Source organism: Manis javanica, chromosome 1, assembly GCF_040802235.1.
Source record: "Manis javanica isolate MJ-LG chromosome 1, MJ_LKY, whole genome shotgun sequence".
Classification (NCBI taxonomy): Eukaryota; Metazoa; Chordata; class Mammalia; order Pholidota; family Manidae; genus Manis; species Manis javanica.
The window spans coordinates 41,633,643-41,657,148 of record NC_133156.1 but is presented as its reverse complement, the minus strand read 5'-3'; the positions used below and the strand labels follow the sequence as shown (position 1 = coordinate 41,657,148).

Sequence of the window (23,506 nt, the reverse complement as noted above, 5' to 3'; positions counted from 1 at the left end):
AGGCAGACATAAGTAATTCTAGGACACGATGTGTTGAGTTCAAACAGAAGGACTGAAAAAGTGCCACACGACCTCAGAGCAAACCATCTAGCACAGCTGGCGGTGTCTGGAGAGTGAGGGACGCAGGTGGGGATAAAGTGGAATGCTGCTCTCAGAGCAAAATGGAGCTGGTACTGATGCAAAAACGAGAGTAAGTCAGGGTATGTGCATCTGTGGGTAATCTCCAGGGTATTTGTGCTTCTGTGGGCCTGACTCAGCCGAGCCATGGGGAGTGGGTGTCTGAACCCTTCCCTAGAGCCTTGGAAGCCATATGTGTTCAGTGAGTTTTGAAACAGGCTGGAGAATCGAGGTGGGAGGTAGGGGGGAATTGCCACCCACCCCTGGGTGCCCCTGGCAGCTGGAGCAGATTCTGCAAAGCAGTTTTCTTTAGGTTTCTGCCTCTCTCCCTCCCCTCCAGTTTCCACCTAAAAAGATTGTTTGTTTGAGCTCCAGGCTAAACTAAATCCTGATGCTCCTGGAGGAATGACCCTTGACCTTTTACTCCAAGAGACAACTGGCGCAGAAGAACCACTTTTTCTCCCACTCCTCCAGGTGCCAGGGGTGGTACCAGGTGAAATGTTCAGTCTCAAGATTCCCACTCCTGCAAGTGTCTATAATAGACAATATGTCACAGAAGAAGAGAATCACTTACTGTGCAGTAAATATAAAATAGAAAGTGTTCTCTGCGGTTTGCTGGTCTGGAGGAAGGAGACCTTTGGGAAGGGCACGTGTAAAGGTGTGAAGCAAGGCAACACTAGCTAGGGCCCCTGAGGATGTGCTGGTGGACTTGGGTCCCAAGTACACTTATGAAGAAATCCATTCAGCAGGTGCTGCTTTGGGAGGTGGGAAGAAGTAATGCATGAGGAAGTGCTTAGCATCCTCAGTGCCGCATCGAAGCACCAGTTACTGTTAGCTGCTATTACTACTATGGTTACTATTACTATTTTCACATTGCTTATGAAAATGGAAATCTCCATAGCACCTAGAACAAGGCTGGGCCTCTTTACACACTCGCTGATGTATTGGCTCAGGGGAGTTAGAGAATAAGGATGAACAGAGAGGAAATTCCATGCGGTTGAAGGCAAGTGGTCATGGAGAAAGGAGCAAGAGAAAAGAGGAGGAATAGCAGCAGCCATTGAAGTAGAATGTGAACATTGACTATTTAAGAAGGCTTTGAGGCACAGTGTGGATAAGACTGTCTTCCTTATCTCTTTTTATTTGACTAGACATTGATTGTTGAAGCTTCCAGAATGGGCTTGGTGGGTCACTAGAAGAGATGTCAGAGATTGGCCTCAGTGTTCACTCTGGGCTAAGGAGGCCCAGGGACCTTGTCAGCTATAGCACAGGTGAGTGCTGTGCTAGTTTCCTAGGGCTGCTGTAGCCATTACCACAAACTTGGTAGCTTAAAAACAACATAAATATATTCCTTCATGGTTCTGGAGGCCAGACGTCCAAAATCCCAGAGCCACACATCCTCTGGAGGTCCCCGGGGAGAATCTGTGATTTGCCTCTTGCAGGTTCTTGGGGCTCCTGGCATTCCTTGACTTGTGGCCACATCACTTCCCATCTCTGTGTCTGTGATCGCACTGCCTTTGTCTCAAATATCCCTCTGCCTTTCTCTTATAAAGACACTTGTCATTGGATTTAGGGCCCACCTGAATAATCCAGGGTGATCTCCTCATCTGAAGATCCTTGAGTTAATCACATTTGCGAAGACCCATTTTCCAAATAAGGGAACAGTCACTGGTTCAAGGAATTTAGACACAGACATATCTTTTGGGGGACTCTTCAGTTCACACCAAGTACCCTAGAGCTCAGGTTGGGTAACCTGCTGAAGTCTTAGAGTTAGAAAGAAAAGCTGAAAGAAATCTCAGCACATGGAACCTGAAGAACAGAGATGGAAAATGACTTACTTGAGACAGTACAGTCAAATACCAAGCAGAGTCAGGACTTCTCTCTACAACAGTCTTCAATGGTTTTACCTGAAGACATGAGAAATAGTGGACTTTCCTATAATGTTTAGGAGATATTTTTGTCTGGGTAACTGGGAAACTTCAAGGAAGAATATTTTTGCTATTGCAATATCCAATCTGAGACTCAACTTAAGAAATCTTTTTTAATGAGGACTTTTTTAAAAGATGGTTTATAAGAAGATAAAGAAATGGAGTAGCCAATGTACCACAACAGTGTTGAAATGGAAAGGGGAGTGATGTCTGTATAACATGAGCCTCCATCCTTATGAAAAGAAAAAAACACATTCATCTGTTTATGCAGCCATTTGTTTAGTCATTCAACAAATATTGAGGATCTACCCTGTGTCTGGCAGTGTGCTTAGGGCTGGAGAGACAACAATGAACAAGATGAATGTATTTCTTGCATTTATGGAACATAACATGAGGAAGACAGCAGCAATGATAACAAAACAAAATAACTATTTTGAAATTGGAAAATTACTGCAAATGAGAAAAAGCGCTGTGAACAAGCCTATTGCTGATGATGCTACTGTAGGTAGAGGAATTATGGAAGGTCTCTGAAACATAGGTGAGATTTGGAGAAGCCCACTATGCAGAGGAGAGGGAAGGTATTCCATTCCAAACACAATGCCCTAAGGGCCCAGTGAGCTTGGCGTATTCATGGAACAGTCAGAAGGCCAGTGTGGCCACAACTTAGAGCTGGATGGGAAGGTGAGTGGTATGAGATTGAAGAGGTAAGCAGGTACTACCCGCACCTTGCAGTCCAGGAGAAAAGTGTGCATAACATTCAAAGTAAAATCAATTGAAGTGTTTTAAGTATGTGTGTTGTGGTGCAAGCAGGGAGCATCTAAGTTGCATTTTTCAACATCTCTCTATGGAAAACAAATTATGGGAGGGCAAGAGGGAAGCAAGAACCTATTAGGACTCTGTAGCACTGGTCTAGGCAGCAGATGGTGGACGTTTGGGCTTGAGTAGCAACTGTGCATATGGAAAATGAGAAGATGAATCTGAGATATCATTAGGAAGTAGATCCTACAAGAGTTGGTTGATGTACTCGATGTTGGACATGAGGAAAAAGATAGATCAGGAGCTAATTGATAGATGGTGGTGCCATTTACAGAGATGGTGGAGAACAAGGAAGGAACAGAATGCCTAGGAGGGCAAGTAGGACTAGATTATGAAGAGTTATTGTAGAGCCATGTTAAGTTGGAGAAGCCTATGAAACACCCAGGGAGATGTATCATATCAAATATTGAATGCCTGTGTCTAGAGCTCAAGGGCATGGTATAAGATGGCGATGTAATTTAAGAATTATCAGCCTATAGATGATATTTAAAGCCATGGGAATGGACAGGAGAGCAGAATCAGATACTTTGGCAGAAAATGGATTGGCATCCATTCTGCCCTGATTTAAGTCTGAGTTCTGATCAATTTTGTATTTTGCCCTTTTCCAGGTTATAGATGAATTTCTCTCCTCTGATCTGAGCCCTCTAGACCCTCTGAGTTCACATAACTAAAACATTGCAATACCTGCAAATGATTTTATATAGAGAAATCAGAAAATGTCTAAGGACAGCTAGTGTGTAAAGTGCTTGGGCATGACTTGTAGTGTAATACCTCCCAAGAATGGAGTTTAACTGACCACGGGAGGTTCTGATGGCTGTATCATCATTTCTCTTCCTCCAAAACATTGCATGTATTCATGCAGATGAAATTTGTACTTGATCAGGTGTAATTACACTAATACACTGATTTCTTTCATGTGGGCAAATTCATATAACTGCCTCCTGCTTGCTCCGTGGAGAAAACCTGATGCAGAACTCTCCACTACCTCTAACCCAGGTAGACTGGCAAGTAGGTATGAGATAATGGTCAAAATGTGGCTATGCAAAATTCAGCTCACCTGAAACCTCTATTAACAAAATTTGTTGAGATTAGATAGATGAGAACTTTTTCAGCCAGTTTTTGCCTTTTCCTTCTTGTGTTCTTGGTTCCTAACATAGTGCCTGCCCCACAGGACACACCAGTCTAGATGGCTGGGGAATTAGGCCTCCCTCTCTGACTTTTCCTCCCACTACGTCCTTTGTCAATCTTTATACCCTACTACCCAGCCTTCTTTCAATTTCTCAAACATATCAAGTTCATTCCAACCTCAGGGCCTTTGCACTTACATTTCCTCTGCCTGGAGCCTTCCTGTCCATGCCTTTATATGGCTGGCTCATTTTTGGATTCAGCTCAAATGCCATCTTCCCTTCAAGACCACCTCTGGCCACCCAGTCTAGAGGAGGCTCTGTCCATGGCATGTACTACTTCTTCAAATTGCTTGTTTGCTTATTTGCTTTTTACTCATTACCATCTCACTCCATGCAAACCAAAGCTCCTTGAGGATAAGGCCCACATCAGTCTCATCCTCCTGTATCCCCAGGAGTCAGACAGTGCCTGGCCCATAGAAGATACCGTCTTAGTAAACACTGCTTTAATAAATATAGGTAGCATTAAAACTTTGATTATATGTCAACTGCTCTGCTTAAAGCTTTACACTTACCTCTGTATATCCTCATCCAAAACCTTAGGAGGGGTTGGTTATTATTTCTCAGCATCATACAGCTGGTTGTTGATGAAGCCAGAAATGAAAGCCAGGCCTACCTGATATCTAAGCCCTTTTTCTTCACTACCACTCTGCTTTGCAGTACTTTGAGAAACTAGGTGAAAATTATGATGAAATAAGATGATGGGAGTTTTTTTCAACCTTGAACTCCTTTCCACTTCCCCAAAGATGTAGTCATTATAGCGCCATTTATTCATTCATTCACCCATACAAGAAATACATCCTGAGCATCTTTATTTGCTCAATACACTGTACTAGTTAATATTCAACAAATAAGCAGTGAGCACTACTATGCCCAAATCATTGTTTTAGTATCTGATCCAACTAGTCTGTCTCCTTCCAAATTTCTGAGACTCCTGTCCCTCAATACGTGCCTCTCCATCTCTCCATGACCTATGTTTCTTTATTCCACTTCTGTATTGCAAAAAAGCTTTCTCCATGTGGCAAAAGATACTGCCATGGTTGGTTTCAAGATTATGTCATCCCAGCCCAGTGATGACAAATCAAAGAGCCTCTATCTCTTTCTGTTCCCTAAATTACAAATCCCAGAAAAGATTTTGATTGGCTTAGGTTTGGGCCCTGCGACTTCACTTGAACCAATCACTGTTGCCAGAGGAAAATGGTCTTCTGAAAAGCCAGGCCTGGGCCACCTGCCTTCCTTTGTAGTCAGCAACTCTATCAGAATCACATGGCTGGAGCAGCAGGGAAGCAGTTGCCCAGAAGAAGGGGGTGATGCAGGACAGATGAGGCAGTAGATGTCCACCATCTTGATTCTTCAACATCCCACCAGATCCTTTGGATCAGAGATAGGTCTGTTTTATTCACCACTGTTTTCCCCATTCTAAAGACTCTTCCAAGGACATAGCAACTCAAAACTGTCTATTGTAGTTATAGGATGAATTGAAAGAATGACATTTTATTATCTGTAAAGAAAGACAATTTGCAATACAACATACTTCACAATGGTTATTTAAATACTACTGTTATACCACATGGCTGTTGAGGACAGTTGACCTAGAGAGTAGGAATACTAATACTTCTGCTGCATAACTTATTAGGCTTCCCTGCTGATTAAGTGATATTAGATTGTGAAAAGGCTTTGAAAAGTATTAAACTACATACAAATACAAGGCATTTTGTTGCTAATAGTTAGCTAAGAAATGAATGCTCAGCAGAATTGTCTAAATAGACACTTGAAGGGGTATGGCAAAAAATGGAACTTTGTAGAGAAAGTTTCAAATGGCAAGAAACACTTAGGAAGCAAAAGACAATTTTCTAAAATGATGGGTTTGAGAAGAATGAATCAGCAATGAATGTCAATACAAAAGTCTGGACATACTTCTGATGAAAGATGTTTTCAAAAGTGGCTCCAGCAGAAATAACAAAATGCTAGGCACAAGCCTATTCGCTTAATTCTCCTAGCTAGCCAGGAGCAGAGAGCCTGAGCACACACCTACCATCAATGCCCTTGGCTGCTTTCAAGGCATGCATATGTACTTCAGATGTACGTTCAGTATTTCAGGTCTCATCATTTAAGGCTAGGTGCCATCCTCCTGGAAAAAGACAAATGGAAAGGAAGCCAGACTCTGTTCACAAATCAAGAGACCAATTCCACTAATCATGTAAATGACTTAAGGCACAGATAAACTACTGTCATGAAGACCAAGTACAACAACTTAGAAGAGCAAATCTATATCCCTGAAGCCCAAATGTGTGGGAGCAGTCTGTGACAGGTAGGCTGCTTCATGAGGTCAATCTGAGTCACAGGCTGGCTAGCTGGCTCTGCCATCCTCAACAAGGGGCTTCCATCTCGGTTGCCAAGGAGACTTCTGTACTGTCTGCCCTAACTTAGTCACATGGTCACACATAACCCTAAGGGAGACTGAGCAATGATATACCTAGTTGGACAGATATCACTTAAAGGAAGGGAGGGGAATTATTTCTAATAGGAAAAGGGGACTATGAATACTGGAGGGCAATCTAGCAATCTCTGCTATATTGTGCAAATATTGAATTCATGTCATGTTTGAGACTTTCAACTATAAGACAATAGCCTGCATTCCAGAAGGCAAGAGCCATTCTCACACATAGCAATAACTCTCATATAAGGTGGAGTGTGTCAAGAAGTAAATATAAATCCAGGGTTATGAAATTTTAAGGAAGGGAGGGATATTTTTTTCCCTCTGAGTGGAATTTAGGAAAAATTCTTGGAGGGGGAAGATTTGAAATGAGTCCTTAAGATTGGATAGGACTAGTACAGACTGGAATTTGAACTTAGGCAAATGGGCAGGGAAGAGGGTGAGAGAAGCCCTTAGTCAATGTGGAAAAGAGCTTGCATCCCAGCCAATCATTTTCACAGGTATGGCCTTTTGAGAACCATCCACCAATCGCCTCCCTCAAATAATAACTACATGAAGGTAGATATTGTTTGGTCATCTCTCTAAATCCATTCTTTCTTATTTCCTTAGTGATGACAATATTAACTTTTAGTTGAGCATATTGCCTCCTTAGCCTTCTTTAGAGCTATATGTGCTTATGTGATCAAGTTCTAGCCAAAGAGATGTAAGTGGAAGGATTGTATGCAATTCCTGAGAAACATTCTTAAAAAAAAAAAGCTTCACTTTGCACTTCCTCCATCCTGCAGCCTGGAATTCAGATGTAATGGCTAGTGCTCTGGTAGCCTTATTGGGTCAGAAGAATAAGAGCCAATCCTGAAAGTGGCAGAACAGAAAGTTGGAATCAGTCTGCCTTCTTGAAGACTCTATAAAACCACCTTAGTAGAGAGCCCTGGACTGTCTGCCTCCAGACTGTTTTAAAGCAAAAAAAAAAAAAGACTATAGGTGTTGAAGCCACTGTTATTTGGGGCTTTATGCACACTCGGTCACACAAAGTCTTAACTGGCACAGGCAGCTTTCAAGCCCCACCTGCTGCTATATCAAACTAAACAACAGAAGGAGGTTAAACCCAAAGTCAGCGTATTAGTTTCCTGTTATTACCATAGCGCATTACCACAGACTTAGAGGCTTAAAGAAACACCACTTTATTATCTTATTGTTCTGTAAGAAGTCCAACACAGGTCCTAGTAAGCTAAAATTAGGGTTCTGGGCAGAACTATGTTCCTTCCTGGAAGCTCTAAGAGAAAAACCATCTCCTTTTCTTTCGTTCAGGTTATTGGCTGAATTTGGTTCCTTGCAGTTGTAAGACTACACCCCCCATTTCTTTGCAAGTTTTTGGCTGAGGACAAATCCTAGCTTTTAGAGACTGCCCACATTTCTTGGCTCCTGGCCCCCTTCCTCCACCTTCAAGACAGCAGCCGTGGATAGAGTCCTTACATTTCAAACCTCTACTACCTCTTCTTCCATCATCACATAATTCTGACTGACCCTCTGCCTTCCTCTTCCACTTTTAAGGATTCATGCGACTATACTGGGCCCACCCAGATGATCTGGGATAAACACCTTATCGAATGTCTGAAACCTTAATCCTATCTGTAGAATTCCTTTTGCCGGTAATGCAACATAGTTACATGTTCCAGGGAGTAGTGCCTGGATATCTTTGGAGGCTAGTGTTCTGTCTGCCAGTCAAGAATATGGACTTCCCTTTGAAGGTGTGAGCCTTCAACTGTCAGTTCAAAATCGTGTTTCAGCTGTCATTTTGCCTTGGATGCTTGGGGTTCTATATAGCCTTGACACAGGTGAGGAATCCTGCCCTCCTCTAATTCTCAGGAATAAATACAGTGTCGTTGCCCAGTGTCCCAAAAAAAACTGAGGGTGCAACAACTCCATAAAAGCTCTAGTAGATGTTTGAGGGGTCAAGGTGCAGGCCAAATTTGGTGAACACTAGAAGTTTTCTCAGGTTGGTGGAACAGGGGATGCAGGGGGTGCGGGTGCAGGCACCAGGGTTAAGATTAGTGTCTGTGTCTAACTTTCCTCAAAGCCTGAACCTGAAAGAGCCTGTGAAACTGGAAAATTACTTCGGTCTGTTGAGTGGGTTGCAAAAAGCAAGTTCTTTACAGATTCTTTCAGGTGAGATTTGAGGATAGAACTGGAAAATGGGTGAATCATTCCTAATGGAGGTATTTCAGTGAAAAGAGAAAAGAAAAGAAAGAGAAATGCCCCTAAAAAAAAAATGAGGAGATGGGATACCATCTAAATTGCCTGGGCGGAGCTGGGAAAAGTGGTCTGATAGGTAGTGCTCTCCTTACAGACCAATTCTGGCTTGATTTTTGTGCTTTCTCCCTCGTGCACTTGGCAGGAGGGAGGCACTTCAGAGTGAGGCCCTTGGGACATAAGCTCCAGAAGGACAAAGACGTTATCTGTGCTGTTTTCTTTACCCCCAGCTCACAGAGTGCTGTTTTGCCCAAAGTCCTTCTTTAGTCTTTCCCCACTGGGCAGCACAGCCTTATGGTTAAAAGCTTATGCCTGAAGTCACAGATGGACCCAGGTCCCACTTCTGCCATTTGTCCTGCCCTTATATTCTTTGGGAACTGACCTGAGTCTGTTTCCTGTTGATAGCATGTAACCAGTAACTGGTACTTGGCTTTGTGAGGCTTCATGGAGAGATAATAGATAAAAAAGTGCTTAGCCAAGTTCCCCATAGTCAATGAGCATGAGCTTTTAATGCTAGTTCAAACCTTCTGCTAATGCCAAAGTGGCCTCCCCTTGATCATCAAACTTAATTTCTAGCCTACATGCCTTTGCTTGCATCAGTTATCCCATACCTCCAGCATTTTAGGCACACATATAAGTTTATGTGCACACATACGCATATACACAAATACTTCAGGGGTCAAAACCAATTTATTGTTATCGTTTCCATGAAGCCAACTATTGTGGCCCTAGGCAGAAGTCCTCTCTTCACTGTAGATTGGATGCTGATTAAGTCCTATTTGCATTTATCACATACCAATGCCTAACATAATGTCTGGCAATAATATAGAAACCTAACATTTTTGGATGGATGGATGGATGGAAGGAAAATCAACTCATGTTCTCTGGCAGCTCCACAGAAGTTTATTTATCTTTATACCCACCACTGATCAGCACTGGATCTCAGCCCCTGTAAGGGTTCACTGAATGTTGCATGACGATAAAGGAAAAGAAAAACCAGAAAAAGAGAACATCAAGACCAGTGCCCACCTAGATCCATCCTCCTTTCAGGGCATCCTGATGAACGGAGTTGTTGAGAAGAGAAGCCGGGAGTTGACAGCCACTCTCTGGACTCTAGCCCAGGGCCCTTTTAGAACAGGAAAGTTAATTATGGAACCAGATTAACAGTTTCTTTTTTGATACAGTCAAAGTAAAACCAGCAGGATGCAATTTAGCTCTTCCCCACGTTCCAAATAGCAGCAAATTTTCATACAAAACAAAGAGACACTTGAATTGCAAATTACTTAGAGAATCAGCTAGCAACCCCAATGGAAGAATATTTCTGCTACTTTCAAAGTTCTGCTACTTTCAAAGCCCGGCTGTTGCCTTTTCAGGCTTAACCATGTAGTGGGATGTTCACAAAGGCCTGGGCATCTTGCTGTTTCAACTCCGGGCCGAGCGGGGAAGAGGAGTGCTTTATGGAGGTTTACTGGAGGGCCGCACGAGCTCTTCTTGCTCAGAGCATTTTCTCTCCTCCAGATCGTCTCTACCTCTCAGATCACCAGCCTCTACTCACAGAACTGAGGCTGATGGGTTCCTCGAGGTCATCTCGTTCTGGGGTGGCAAGAGCAAATGCCTTCGAGGGCAGGCAGGGATGTAAAAGAACAAAGCAGTTGGTCAGGGTATGTGCGTATGTCCACTAGGAAGAACAAAGCAGGTGGTCAGGGTATGTGTGTAGGTCCACTAGGAAGAGGGTGAGGACTGCAGTGAACTCAGAACCCCCACGGAACCACCGCGGTCATGTGAGAATGCTGGCCCGTTGTTGATTGTTGCTAGAGCATTCAGACAAGGCCGTGATCTGGATTCTTACTTGAAATATCCTTCTTTTTAGCTGTTGACATATAACTGATAAAATAAACAATACCCACCAATTGGCCAGATATGGCATGTGTACCACTTGTTTACACCTTCTGATCTAGCTCAACTTCTCAAATGGGGAAACTGAGGTAGAGAAGGAAATCATTTATAAAAGGTGACAGAGTGACAAAGCTTTCCGACTTCTCATCCAGTGCCTAGCTGACACCACACAGCCTCCCTCAAGTCCCTGTCCCTTGCAGGACACAGGGCAGCTTCATTTTCACAAGACCATTTATAAACATTTTTTTATTCCTGATTCAAATAAATTCTCTTTTTTGCAGAGATACAGCAAGAAGAAAGAAAAATAAACTCATAGTGGTATCACTGTGTGATTTCCTTTCTGGAGGGCCTGGGGGCCAGGGTGGGAACCTGGCTAGAAACGGGCTGCTTCCACACACAGCCACTGGAGGGCGAGGTGGCATCTCGGTTGCGTTAGCCCCAAATGGGTCCTAGGAATGTTAGGACAGGGGTTGAAAGTATGTATGCTCACAGCAGCCAGGCTTGTGGCAGAAATGAATGAAGGGTGGGAATAAGGTGAAGGAAGAGAATAAGTCTAAGGGCCTTGAGCACCACAGGAGCTCAGCCTGCATCACCATGTGGAAATGCACAGTGTTGGTGGCCTTTGATGTTTTACAAGTGACACTTGAAATCTAAGTTTTTATTTAGATTTCCTCAATGTTTAAACATAGCTCAATTTTTTTTGAAATGTGAATCAAACAAAACACACAAAGGATCAGGATTTGAGCTGCCGGCTTCCTCTTTGTGATGCCTGCTTACTGACTTATCCCAAGTAGACCAGGCACTGGGCAGGTTAGCTAGGTGGAAAGTTTGTGATCAGGCCAGTCATAAGCCAGCAGCACAGCAGGCATGGGTGGATGATGGAGTCAGAAATACGAGACTGAGATCATGTATAGACTTGGAGCAGCAGTCTCCTTGGGGGAGAAGATCTGTGCAAATCTAACGCACCTACTATGACCTTTTATAGTGTGGTGTGTATGTGTTTGTGTGTGACAATCTTTGCTAAAATAATAAAGATTATCTCCCTTGGCAACCCTGTGGAAAACTTCTCCATTTTACCCAAAGTGGAACTGTTAAAAATCAGCAAAGACAGCAATGGGTGTCAGTTCCCTCTGTTACTGTCATGGTCATTGCTGAATGAGTAGACCAGGGACAGGGACAGGAAGAGCCCTTGAGTGGAGGTCTTGGACCTCCCCACCCTAGTCTTTTCTGAGCCTCCCTTTCATACTTTGTAAAATGAGAATTACAATTCCTGCCCTGCCTGCCTGCCTTAATGAGGATTTTTGTTTGGAAGACAGAGAAAACTCAACTAATTAAAGCAAAAACACCAGCTTAAGGCAAAAAGAGAATGTATTGGTTCATATAACTGGAAAGTTGAAGCATTTCAATCATAGCTGCATCCAGGTGCCCAAATAATATCAGGGTTTGGTGCCCTGCACTCAGAGCTCTGGGTGGGCAGCCTCCCCAGCCTTGGGCAGTAGAAAGAGATCTTCTCTTCTTATGTTTTCAACAAGTTTCATTGGCCCGAATCAGGTCCCAGAGCCCATTCCTGACCCTGTCAATGTGGCAAAGGAGATGAAGTCTCTGAGCGCCTGGACCAGCACACATTTTATAGAGCAGTTAGGCATTTACCTTGAGTCTCTGGGAACATGATACGCATTCCGGAGGGGAGCAGATGAAGTAGTAAACCTGACTGCCTGGTAGGAACAAACCATTCCTATTGGAACAGCTTCCTGGGAAAATGTCCAGCCTGACCTATAGGGTTTAAAGCTGGAGTCATCCAGCTGGAGAGCAAGCAAAATACTTATGACTGACTGATGACAAAATGAGATTGTAGACCTTCTACTTAGTTTCTCTCCTGTGTCTTGCACGCTTGCTTCAGTAGAAGGATTGACACTGATGCCATTTGTTTCAGTGAAAGCAACAGTGTGAATAGTGAGTAGCTTTTCCTGTTATTCATTAGTTATTGGATATGGTCTCCTCTCTGGTGCCAAGATGAGCTTTATTAAACTACCATTCCGACTTCCAACCCATTTAAACAAATGTCAGTTGGCCTCATTGGTTAATCAGATGCCAAGTATATGGCTTAACATTTCTCTATTGTATATATATTCTCTAGAGCAACATAGAAACTGTCAAGGTGCAGATTACTTAAGATATGTTCTTGGCTGCAAGTAACAGAAAACACAGACTCAAAGTGGCTTGAAAAATAAGAAAAAGTTTAGTTCTCATAACGGGAAATCCTAAAGTAAGAAAGGTCAGTAGTTTGTTAATTGAGTAGCTCAAAAATATAACCAAGATCTGGGTTCTAACATCTTCAGTGGACTGTCTCATTTATATCATTTATCAGTGTTTCTAGAAATCCCCCCCAACAGACTTTCACTCACATTCATTGGTCATAACTGTGTCACATAACCTTGTTTAAATCAATTCCTGGCAACGCAGAGGGACCACCATGATTGGGTTAGACCAGTCATTAGTCCCTTCCTGGGATGAGGGACGGGACCCACATCCCCTGTAGCACATGGTTGCATAGAGAAGCGTGAATAAAAAATTAAAATCTTGTTAGAAAGGAGAAAGCAAGGGTGAGTGGGTATTCTAAAGACAATCAACAGTATCTGCTGTAAGGCGATACTATGCAAATCTCAGTGGGCAAATGAAAGCTTGCCCAGGTGTCTAAGTTCCAAGATATCATATACTCCATCACTGAAGAAAAAGCAGGAATCTGGCCTTAGCTAACCTCTCCCCAAGGCATGATAAAACTGAAGAAATATTTAGAAATTAGAAATACGTTTGACTCTGGATATAAAACCCAAGGCATTATCATTATACCATATGCAGACTGTTTCTCCAATTTACATAATTATAAACTCCCTCTCAAAGAGTAAACATTGCTGCCAACTTTAAAAAAAACTACAAAGCAGTATTAAATATGCATTGCTAATTTGACTTTTTAATTTGTCTGGGATCTTCACAAAATGTGCACAACTCTTTAGATACTGGGTGTTTAATAAAACCTTCCTGCGTGAATAGAAATCAAAAGGAAAAGAAAAAGCTAAAACCTAATTTTTTTAGCTGAAGAATTTGAGCTAATGCCTGAAAATTACTAGTAGGAGTTCATTCTATTAAAATAACTCTCAAATTCATTATTCTGTGCATTGACCACCATCATTCAGTTCTAGGCAATTGCTTTCAGCAGTCAAAGGAAGATAACATTTCCTCACATGTCTCCATTCAGTTTTAAGAGCCCCTGTGAGCTATGTGTGGTGTTATGTTTGAATATTATAGGAAGTGAAGAGTGCAGAAAGATGTACTTGCACCCAAATCTCTCTCTTATTGATCTGCTCAAAATATTCACACCAGTCCCTGACTTGGGTCTTGAAGTCTCAGCTAGAATCCAGCTGTGCTACCTGGCCAAGGTGGACTGTTTTTACACATCTCAATTTAAGTTCATTAGTTAGCCCCTGTGATGACTGAAGCACAGAATACAGATGTGTACATGCAGAGGGAGAAGCCCTCCTGGAGCTATACTGCAAATTATATGTGTGTGTGTGTATTATATGCAAAATAGTTATTAAGGTTATGTATAAACATACAAAACACAAATGTGATGCTAATAAGTGAATTCCTTTTAATACAAGCTTTTCTATAACTTTTGTAAACTCAACGACATTGACATTACAGTGTATGTGTGTTTGCATACATCATTTTATACTATGGATTAGTATTACATCTCAGGAATGAAAGGTAACATTTATTCAATTCCCTCTTCAAGGATATCTGTCACTGCTAGTTTATATTTTTACTACTTAATTCCAAACATTTATGTGCACAGAGATCTTTCTCCGCATGTATGGTTATTCTCTGCAGTTAAGTTCCATGAAGGGCAATCACTGGGTCAATGAGAAGCCAGCCAGCTGTGTTAAGGGGAGAGCCATAAATGACTGGAACCTTGACAATGCCCACAGGCGGCCAGAGCACAGACCCTCGGGGAGCTCTGGATATGTCTGTGAAGCCTTGAGCTCCTACGGAAGGGAGACGCTGAAAGAAATTGGGGACAAAGTGCACCACCTGTGAACTTTGCTAATGTCACATTTCTATCCTGTGCTGTCACAGAACAATAAGGGAAGTATTTTCATTAGGTAATCATATTTATTTTTGTGTTTACTTGAGTAAAGTCTGTCTCTCTTTTTCTAGACTGTAAAAAATGCCTTTGGGTGGGAGACAGGTCTGGTTTTCTGTTGTTCATTAACATATATTGAATGTCTGATATAGTTTAATAATTGTAAGGGTTTATTTGGGGTGGTGAAAGAATGAATGAATTGTACAGAAAATACTTCATGATGGAAAAGAATTTGGAAGGGCATTCCTGGAAAATAAAGTGTTCTAGGGATTCTGTTCTCCTCCCAATCTTCTCACCCAACCCCCAGGGTCACTTTTGTCTATTCTACTCTCTATCCCACAGTAGTGGAAATAGAGAGCTGCATAACTCCAGATATATCCACTATCTTAGAACAAAAGATGATTCTGTCTCAGTAAGGGCTCTGAAGGAGCAGGTTGTCATGAATGGGCCATCCCTGTCAGTCAAGAGTTTACTGTTAATGTACTTCACTCAACCCCTGACCTTAGGGTCAATCTAATTTTTATGACCAGCATTTGATTCATTTTTCCCTTTTACTTCCCTTTCTAAACAAAATGAGGTTCTGTGAGAATATGAAAATCAAAGAAAGGATGGACTTAAGAGATGTGACTTTATACTAAATTCTGTCCATTGCAAAATGGATGGGTTCTGTAATGTTGGACCAGTTTGATTTGCTTCAACACACACTGGAAAGATGAGATATTTTTTCTCTTTCCATAAATGATATTTATTTGCCTTTTCCATTTCCAAAAAAATGTTTCCTGACATGTCATTCAGGGTTTTATCTAAATTTGTTGAATTCTTGTTATCCTTCCCAGAGCAGCGAGGGTGGTTTTCACGCTCCTAACTCACTTAGTGTCTGTCTGCAGTTCTGTGCCCAGCAAAAGAGCAACCTAACCAAGATGCCCTCCACCCACTGCCAGTGGCTCCTGGGCTTAGAGTAGTATTGACCTGGCTTTAACCAACAAAATGAAGCACTTGTGAAGTAAACAACTAGAAGTCCATTATTCCAATAACTCCCACAAATATCATGTCTTTCATACCTATTTGAAGAACATTTTTTCTATTTAAAAGCAACTATTTACTCCTTAGAACATTCCATCATTTCAAAGCAGTTCCTCCTCCTTCGTTTGTGTAAAACGGCAGACCTACAATTAAGCCAAATCACGATAAAAATGAGGGATAGAGTGCCATGCTTTGGTGCTCCCAGCCCCTCATTCTGGGCTGATCTCCTTTTTTCTCTTGAGGTTTCCAGTACTCTCAGACTCTTTCTAACCCTTACCTCAAGCAAATTCTATTCTTGGGATGACATATGATGCCAGTCATTTCTATTTTATACAGTTTCATAGATTTGTTCTAATAATTTGTAATCATATCTCTCATGATGATTGTGGTCTCAACAATTGGTCCCCGTGAGGGAACATTACACAGGAGGAAGAGTACAGAGAGAAGTATTGACAGGATAAGGATTGACTAAATGAGAGTTGGCAAGTAAGTTTCATCTGAACAATTGACAGCTTCCTGGAGCTCTGTATTAAGAAGGATTCTGAGGTCGCATCTGAATTCTCCAGGGAAAAATATTTTGTGAGCGATCAGTGATGCCCACTTTTGGTATGGGATAAAGACAGAGCCTGCATGAGCCCTATAATGTGCCAGGTCAATATCTACTAGGTCTTTACATGACATGCATTGTCAAGCTACTTGCTTGGTGTCTTAGTCACCTATTGCTGAGTAACAAGTTACCCCAAAATTTAGTGGCTTTAAAGAATAATATTTATTATCTCATAGTTTCTGAGCATCAGGAATCTTAAAGCAGTTTTCCTGAGTTCTCTGACTCAGGATTTCCCCCAGGACACAATCAAGGTATCAGCCACGTCTGCATTTTTACTCAAAGGCTCAAATGGGGAAGGACCACTTCCAAGCTCAGTGGTAATTGGTAGCACTGAGTACCTCGAGGCCTGTTGAGCTGAGGGCCTCAGTTCTTCCCTGGCCATTATTCAAAGACTGCTCTCAGTTCCTTGACAGACTGTCCTCTCCATAGGGCAGGTATGAGACAGAATGTTAGCAAGAGGGATATCACAGTATTTTGTAACTTAGTTATAGAAGTGTTACCCCATCACCTTTGCTTATTATATTCATTCAGTGTGAGTCACTGTGTCCACTCAAGGGGGGAGGATTGCAAAAGGGTGTGAATACTAGAAGGTGGAAATCACTGGGAGCCATCTCACACAGTCTATCATACATACTTTATCCCATTTAAACTTTACCATGACCTCTTAAGATGCTTGCTAGTATTGTCACATTTTTATAAGCAAGGACGGAGATACTCGTTTATTCAAGGTGACACAAGTAATAAGGAATTTAGGATTTTGAACCAGGTCCATCTGACTTTAAATCTGATGTTATTGTCACTGTGCCTTTTGTCATCTCTACAGAGTGGTCATCATGTTTGACCATGAGCCTCTATCAGCTAAAACTTTCAAAATGCATACTTACTATAGAAAAATGCATTTATAAAGTGTACTTAATCTGTAATTAAATATGTGTAAGCCTCTTAAAGTGATTATGAATAAAAATTCTTTTATTCACACCACAGTGGATTGTCTTACCCTCCCCTGAAATCACTCCCAATTGGAAACTACCGAGCTAACACCCTTCTAGCTATGGTCCATGACTCCCTAGCAGACAGTCAGGTGGGCTGATTGGAGGTGCAGTTGGAAGCTTCTGCTGCCCACCCACTTAATAGAAACATAGAGAAACTGGCTGTCAGCCTCCTCCTCACCCCATGATGAGTGTTAGGAGAAATATTGAATGAGTTGGAGTTTGGACAACTCCTTCCTCTCATTTGGTGTCATCAAGTCAATTAGGAAAGGATATTGTAAGATGAGAACAGCCTTCTACCAGCCTTGGAGTAGTGTGGCTTCACTCTGGAAGAGAGAAACAAAAAACAAAAAAACCTTTCAATCTGCCTCCTCATCAGGCTTACGGGATGGCAAAAAGTTGAGATGCAGCTCCAAACTGAGGCTGTATAAACTTGATAAAGACCTATTTATTATTGCCTAAAAATTAATGTATGTATCTTACATTGGTAGTTCATGCATATGGTAAAACATGTTTAATGCACTATGTATATTTAGTGATGATTAAGCTTTCTGCAGAGCCAGCCTTCATTCACTCTGCTCTCCTCCCCTAAAATAACCACTTTCCATCTGTATATCCTTCCAAGTAGAGTCTGTATCTATTCAAACACACATGTGATGCTCCTTATTTTTTTTTAACCCAAATGGTATATGCACTGTTCTATACCTTGGTGTTTTTTTCACTTATTGTGTCTTGGAGATAGTGTTATATTAGTACACAGAATACTTTATTCTTAATGGCCACATAATATTCTGTAGTGTGAATACATCAAAATATATGTAAGCAGTCTCCTGGTTACATAATACAGAGAAGGATACTTAGGTTGATCCTAGTCTTGCTTCTACAAACAATGCTGCAATAATATATCATTCAGAGAATTGTTTGGGAAAGCATTTGGCTTTCACTGTTAGTGTCTAACAGCTTTTTTCTGACCACTTAGGAACATGTAGTCATTGTTTGGGCCAGGTTGGGGGAGTAACTTAAATAAAAGGGACATGTAACCACTGTACTCTTCCTCTGTAATTCTCCGGCTCTCATACTTGACACCTTAGCTGAATAAACTCCATAATGCTACTCAGAAAAGTATGTGACTTTCCCGAAAACTAGAGAAACTAAGGGTCCGTCTCTAAATTTCCCAGTGCCATCCTGGGAAACAAGTGTAAGAACTCTGCCATGGACTAGCTAACAGGATTTACCTGGGGTGCCAGAGGCGGGGCTTGAACAGTGGGAGCCTGGTGTGGGAGAGCACGAGCTTTCAGGTCAGTGTCCTTGAACTGTGTAGGTAGTTCCCCAAGTCAGGATACCTTCACCAGAAAAAGGGGGATAGGATGCTGGCCAGGCACAAACCATAGGTGCCCACTCTAAGCGAGGGTTCAAGCAGACCCTTTATCAGTGACACGTTGTCACCATCTCTGCCAAGGCCCTGAGTCTCCCTGGTCCTCTTTCATCAGCGAGACTAGATGCTCTCTGAGGTCCCATCCATCTCAAGCTTTCTCTAGCCTGTGATTTGCCCTCACATATGAGGGGTCAGGCTCAGGCACCTGACTCCATTTTGTTTGATCCCCATCTTGTCAGACCATCCAGAACTCAGCAGATGTGGAAATCTGCCTTCCTTTTGCCTTCCTGACCAGCTGCATGTGGGAATTATTTACAGTTGCCCAACTGAAATGTCTTCTAAACATGTGTTTGCTTTGATTTGCAGATCAGTACTCTGGCCAGGGTGACAGACACACGCACTGAAATCTCAGCCTCTGCATTCTGAGCGGGCCACCCAAGGGCAGCCTGTTATAAGCATGCTGATGGCTAGGCTGACTACAGTGTTCCCTTCCGCAAAGCATCACAGGGCAGAAAAATCCCTAATAATGATAGCATCAGCAAGAGCTACATTTGCATTCCTGTTTTATCCTGGAGTCTATGAGACATGGAGCACTGTGATGAACAGTAAGGGACCAGAAGTCAGTCTAACGAGAACGAACCCCATTTTCATCTCTCAGTACCTAAGTCACCCTAGCACATTCTTGACCACTCTGAACATCAGTCACACAATATAAATGCATACATACATACACACATACATACATACCACAATAGCTACACCTACCTCAAAAGGGCTGTTGTGAAGGTCAAATGAGACAGCACATTGAAAATACTTAGTTCAGTGTCTGGCTCATAGTAAGTCACTGATCAGTTGGCTATTCTTATAACTGCCTTTGCAAGACTTTCTCCTTTTATCATAAATGGGAAAAATCAGAAGCAGAGAAGGTAAATAACTTGCCCAAGACCAAAAGTAGCAGAACTGGGTTTTAAACTTGGGCCCACCTGCCTCATTAATACCTCAAATATTTTTGGGAGCCTCCCATGTTCCAAGCACTGGGAATAGAGCAACAGGTGAGCCAGGCACCATCATGATCCTCACGGAGCTGATACTCTAATGAGATGCATGGAGCTCCTTGACGTATCTGCCTCCCACTGCCTTTGAGAAGCTGCCCAAGGGACACCTAGTTAAAATGCCTCCAGATACTCCTGACAGTAACTGCAATGCCTAACATTTGTTGGGTATTGCTGGGTATTCATTTATCTCCCCTGCAGCCCTGTGAGACAGCTACTATTATTAATGTCATTTTACAGATTCGAAGTTAGGGGCTTGAAGAAGGCAGAGTGATTTGTCAAGGTCATGAGTCTAGAGGATGGTGGCGCTGGGATCTGAAGCCAGGCAGCATGCTGACACAGTTCATCACTTCCAAGGAGGCATAGTGACTAGTAACTTGTGACTGGGATGGGAGCTAGAACAAAACGCTGTGTCACTGCACAGCCCACACCTAATCACATATAAGGTGTGTCCCATTTTTGTGTGCCCTGGGCTCCTATAGCTAGCCTCTGAGGGTAAAAAATATTACAAGGATCTTTAGCCATGAAAACAAAGAAATCAAGCACTCTCTAATTAAACTCAGGCAGCAGATTCATGCTAACTCTGCTCTCCTAAGGACTATTCAGTTGCATCTTTGAGGAACCCTCCATCAAGGGCAAGCTCCCCTTAGGTCAGCCAGTGACACATACTGGCCCCCTTCAGCCAGTAAAAATGGAGCTTGACTTGGCTGGGCACAGACTGGGGGCAGCCTGAGAAGCCACGGGCAGGAGCAGAGCCGAGGCGTCAAGGTGAGGAGCACAGCCACAGCCTGGTGACTCCTGCAGAGCTGGCTGCAGGTCGCAGACAGAGCTGTGTTCAGAGGAGCCAGACGAACTTAGTTCTGCCTCCCAGATTCCAAAGATTCCTCCAAATCTCCACAGACACCTGGTGGGTCTGGGGAGCCAGTGATGCTGGCAGTAAATAAAATGCTGCCAGCATGATTTTCCCCCATTCGCTGCCTTTATTCGTGGCTCACAGTTAGCAGCCAGCGAGAAAGGGTCTGCACACCCCTAAGGCACTGTGAGATGGTTGACCAAGAGCAAGAACAAGCAGAGAAGAGAGGCTCCCTGCAGAAAACAAAGAGGCCTTGCTTGCCTTTCACTAGCAGACAAGCCAAACACAGCTGCAGCCTGGGTTCAAGGCTGTGTTCCTTACAAAGGAGAACGCCCAGCCAAAGCAGGGGTTGAGATGCGGGTTCTTGTTCCCAGCCTGGAATCAGGAAATCTAAAGACGTAAGTCCTTCATGAACCAACTCCCCAGCTGCCTCCCAAGGTGGACAGTCACCCCAGGGAAAGAAAGCCCATCCAGGACTGTGCCAGAAAGGGTAAGCCAGCCGAGAGCCAGATGGGTGTTGGTAAGGGATGCCATCCCCTCGCAAGGGCTTGCTGATGGAGTGGGTGTCTTATTTGAACCTCTCAGCCATGGAAGGGACACATGACATTTTAAGTCCCTTTATGAGTGTACAAACTATGAATGTCCAGACAGGTTATAAGATCTGCCTGAAGTCACACAGCAATTTGATCAAAGAAACAGAGCCAGAATTCCACTCTGTCAGCTCCTAGTGTGTGCTGAGATTGCAGTGGCACTGCCAGGGGAAACATGAGTGTGCATGCAGGACACCCAGTACAGGCACAAACTGAGAAGCCCTCCATCCTGATTAGCTGCCATTAGGTTGTCAGGACCTCTAGTTACTCTTTCCATGGTGCCACTATGAAGACCAACATTGTTTACTTTGTATGTCCACCTCCTGGAGTTACACCGGCCAAGCTGCTCATGAACCACAGTGGAAGGAAACATCCTCCTCAAAGCCCTTAAGAAAGTCTGCTGCATCTTCCTACCTGTGGAAGAAAACACTACATCAAGAGTCTAGTATGAATAATAAGAAAGTAAAACTTATATCTGTATTGTAATGTGAGTCTTTGCAAAGGCAACTGGCCCAAGAGCCTTCAGATCCACCATCTAGAGTTTTTATATAATAGCTTGCACCATTGCTAATGGAAACACTGTACTTTTACCTGGAGATTCTGCAATTGCACATCCAAAAAGCTGGGAGGTCAGGCTGCATAGGATAGAGATACCTGCCACCATGTGACGGCTTGCTGCAGCAGACGCAGATGTTCTGGCACCCTGAAACTCTCACCCAGAATTTGCCAGTTCATTGCTGAAGAATAAACTGGAGCAGGGTGGTCAGGAGTCATAGAACGGGATTCAACACCTAGACCTGCCACTGTCCAGCTGTGGGATGCTGGAGAAATACTAACTGCTCTGTGTCCATAATTCCTCACCTGCAAGATGGAGCTGCTCATGTACCTAACGAATGGCACAAAGAGTATCTAGCTGAATAAATGGGCCATCTTAGGAGTAGTAGAGTAGTCGGGATACATTTTAATAGAGCTGGAAGTGACTCCAGACAGCACCTCACCCAGAGGTTCCCAAATCTGGATGAACATCAGCACCACATGAGGTGCTTTCTAAAAATGCGTATAGCTGGGCCCCAGACATTCCTATCCCATGAAACCTGTGTTCATGCTCTCGGCCTCACAGACCGCCCACCCCATTGATATGCAATTCGAGTTTGCCTAGGGCAAAAGTAAGGTGCTTCCATTAGCAGAGACTATAACTATTCAAAAACTGAGGGTAGAGACCAGGCTTTGGTGTTTTTCAAAGCTCTACAGGTGCCTCTTAAGCAGTAAGAGCAGCATCAATCAGTCCTTAAAATGATATTGGGGAGCCACTGACCTGACTGTGAGAGAGACTAAGAAACCTGAGAGTCCCAGAACTACAGAACTAATTCACAAGTAAGAACAATAACAAAACCCCTCAGTTTTTCTGATTTCCAGTCTAATGACCTTCTCACCAAATCAGTGAAAAAAACTAAGGTCAGAACAATCCTGGTTGATTGTCTCAAGTGTGTGCCATGCGGTCCTCGTCTCCGATGTGTTAGCAACTGTTGAGAGTAGTGACAGATTTCTCCTGAAGGACTTCCTCTGTGGCTTCCAGTTAGAACCACAAACCCAGTGAGATGCGAGGGTCTGTCTGAGTGCAAGAGCATCGCTGACTTGCCCCAAGGAAGGCTGGTTTTTTAGGGCACAAGGCCACAGCACAGACATCACAGCTCCATCTCACAGATGCCATTTCCAGGTGGCTTCCTGGATGACAGGCTTTGTGCCCAGAAGGAAATGATCCAATGATAAGGGCAAACCAGGCCTAAGCCAGTAAGGGGTGGCATGTGCAGGCATAACCTGAGGTTAGCATTAAGACCTACTTTTCATTGAGAGCTGACCATGTGCCAGGAAATGTGCTGAGTCCTGAGATAACTCACTTCAGCAGTCGTCGGGGGATAACACTCTTGTTTATCCTTTATCCTTATTTATCATTGCTTTTCATTTATCATCATTGCAAGGATGAGGAAATGTAAGTTGTAGGGGATGGAAATCATAGGACTGACATGAGCATAAAGGCATGTAAAAAAGAAAGATGGAGTATTCATACCTTTGCTAAAGGAAGCAAAATGTGTTTTTAATAAAGGCCATAACTGTTAATAATGACTTTTCCTTTAAATTGCATATTTCTTGCCCACAATATTTCTCTGTGCACCAGTTTTCTCAGCTGTAAAATAAGGATTCATAATGTGCCTACTTCCTATGGTTGTAAAGATTAGTTTAATGCATGAAA

General features: G+C 42.9%; 1 protein-coding gene across 5 annotated transcripts in view; it reads left to right on the top strand.

Annotated features, from left to right (window-relative positions):
• ATP10B (ATPase phospholipid transporting 10B (putative)) overlaps nt 1–23,506 on the top strand; it is a 278,859-nt gene that overhangs the window by 89,161 nt on the left and 166,192 nt on the right. The window contains exon 1 of one of the 5 annotated variants that reach the window (XM_073231757.1): nt 12,530–12,578. The exons of the other annotated variants lie outside the window; for them this stretch is intronic. The gene's annotated coding sequence lies outside the window, so the exon portion shown is untranslated. Of the gene's footprint in view, nt 1–12,529; nt 12,579–23,506 lie in introns of those variants that run through there. 5 annotated transcript variants of the gene reach the window in all.